The following is a 3,047-nucleotide window of genomic DNA, read 5'->3' on the forward strand; positions in this document are numbered from 1 at the left end:
GTAAGTGCTTCTAGTCTTTTTCACTTTTAGTAAGCAAGGTTGTGTCATCTGCATAATGCAGGTTATTAATGAGTCTTCCTCCAAACCTGATACCGTGTTCTTCTTCAAATAGTTCAGCTTCTTGGATTATTTGCTCAGCATAAGGATTGAATAGGTATGGTGAAAGGATACAACCCTGACACACACCTTTCCCACTCTTTGTAATATTATCCATAATTTTTTATGATCCACACACTCAAATGCCTTTGCATAGTCAGGAAAACACAGGTAAACATCTTTCTGGTATTCTCTGCTTTCAGCCAAGATCCATCTGACATCAGCAATGATATGCCTGGTTCCATGTCCTCTTCTGAATCCAGCCAAATTTCTGGCAGTTCCCTATCGATACACTGTGCAGCTGCTTTTGATAATCTTCAGCAAAATTTTACTTGCATGTAGTATTATTGATATTGTTTGATAATTTCTGCATTCGATTGGATCATCTTTCTTGGGAATAGGCATAAATATGGATCTCTTCCAGTTGGTTGCCCAGATAGCTGTCTTTCAAATTTTTTGGCATAGATGAGTGAGTGCTGCTGGTGCTGCATCCGTTTGTTGAAACTTCTCAGTTGATATTCTGTCAATTCCTGGAGCCTTGTTTTATTGCCAATACCTTCAGTGCAGCTTGGACTTCTTCCTTCAGTAGCATTGGTTCCTGATCATGTGCTACATCTTGAAATGGTTGAATGTCTACCAAGTCTTTTTGGTATAATGACTCTGTGTATTCCTTCCATCTTCTTTTGATGCTTCCTGAGTCGGTTAATATTTTCCCTATAGAATTCTTCACTATTGCAACTCAAGGCTTGCATTTTTTCTTCAGTTCTTTCAGCTTGAGAAATGCCAAGCATGTTCTTCCCCTTTGGTTTTCTTCTCTAGGTCTTTGCACATGTCATTATAATACTTTACTTTGTCTTCTCAAGCCATCCTTTGAAATCTTCTGTTCAATTCTTTTACTTCATCATTTCTTCCTTTTGCTTTAGCTACTTGATGTTCAAGAGCAAGTTTCAGAGTCTCCTTTGACATACATTTTGGTCTTTTCTTTCTTTCTATTTCTTTTTATTGCTACTCACCTCATTATTCTCCAAAGGCAGGAGCATAGTTCATAGAATCTTTATCACCACATAAGCAATTTTCCAAAATAACTGACATTCTCAATTCCCCCTAGAAAGCAAACTGATTCCCATGGAACACTTAATTCCCTGGCTAATCTCTAGAATGACCACAAAATCATTTTCCCACCAGTTTAGTTGTTTATCTCCAAACGTTTTATGCCAATTGGACTTGTTATTGTTATTATTAGAAAGATTCTAGGTCAAGTTTCCCAGAAGCAGACACATAGACAAGGATTTGTATGTAATGACATATTAGAAGAGTAACACCAGGAGAAGCACATAAGGGAGAGGGGAGCATAGGATAGGGAAAGGAAAGAATCCAAGAAAAAGTGCAATTTCAGGTGTCATTCTAGCCTCAGCCTGATTCCACAGGGAGCTCTGGGGATTAGACTGCAGAGTTCGTTCCCGTCTTCAGTCAGACATTGGCTACAGACCTCTGTAGGGGCTGTGTAAACTCTAAGGTGTGTCCAGGAAGGTAGCCGTAGGAGTCCAAGGGCAATTCTCTGAAGATTGTTGTAGACGTGACTGTCATCACCTAACATAGAACTGGGTGTGGTAGCTGGGATGTGGACACACAAAACCAGTAAGAGGGATCCAGGGGAGCTGGAGAGAGCATTAAGGTATTTTGTAATGCCAAAAGCTATACACAGAACAAGACTCTTTTATCACTTTCTGGTCTAGTTGGTGAGGATGGATACGTGAATACACAGTGAGTGGATCTTTGGGGCTTTGCCTGCTGCTGTCATCCCTGTGTGGAGTTCTGCTGGTGACTCACACTTCGCAAATGTCCTCTGGGTTTTTTTTTTGTTTTTTTGTTTTTTTGCTGTAAGATAACCACCATTAGAGGGAAGAATATCCAGTTAATTACTCTGTATTTTTCTTGGCTTGGGATAGGGACATTATTTTAATGTTTCCCAAAATAAGTTTCATGTGGTAAGGTGTGAAAATTATGACACATTGTTAATTGTAATATGCCTTGAGGTTTGGTTTCCTACCAATTACTATAATCTATCAGTCAGCCTCATACTGAAGATGTAAATGAGAAAAATTATTATTTTTCTGTTATTGAAACTATGAATATTCTCTAGCATCTAATGGATGGTTCAAGACTGATTTCTAAAAATGATATGGTAAGGATGCCAATCTCAGCATGAGTATGTCAACATCTGTTCTACTTTTCTTTAATCTTTTGACATTTTTATTACTATTTATTAAAGGTATCGTTTTTCTTGAGAAATGAAATTTTATTGAGTTTTTATCTTTCACCTTAGGTGCAAGAAACAATGGTCATATTTGCCATATAAATGTACCTAGAGGTCAATGTTATAATGAACAATCAAACCACAAGCATGTTTTACCTAGAATTAATTTTTAAATGTTATGCTCTATAGTGAACAAAAAAAGGTGTCACAGTCCATACATGTGTCTTCACTATTCTATTGTCTTTGAATGATTATAAAATCAGTTATTGATTCAATACCTTTAATTATCTCCTTCCCTTAGCAAACTAATATTATTATCAAACTAATCCAGAGAGTTAATTAACAGTGGAGAAGACTGAGGAGCTTCTAGAAATTGACATATTTACATTGGAAAAAAGAGACAGGAGAAAGGCAAAAGAAATAGCACTCCAATACTCATTGAGTCTTGTTGTATACTCTAATATAAAATAATAAAACAATGAATGATCTAATGAACTGACAACATGTAACTTTGTATTTCACTGTTTATTAAAACTATGATTTTAATAGACTTCCCTCTATTAAACATTTTCGGTTCTTATTTTGATAAATATAAGTTATTTGGAAATTTCACTCATGTCAAATATTTCATTCCCTGAAAATAGTAGAAAAATTAAACACTATAATCTATGTCTTGAAGTAACACAAGGTTACT

This window comes from Trichechus manatus, unplaced genomic scaffold (genome assembly GCF_000243295.1).
Source record: "Trichechus manatus latirostris isolate Lorelei unplaced genomic scaffold, TriManLat1.0 scaffold00033, whole genome shotgun sequence".
Taxonomy (NCBI): domain Eukaryota; kingdom Metazoa; phylum Chordata; class Mammalia; order Sirenia; family Trichechidae; genus Trichechus; species Trichechus manatus.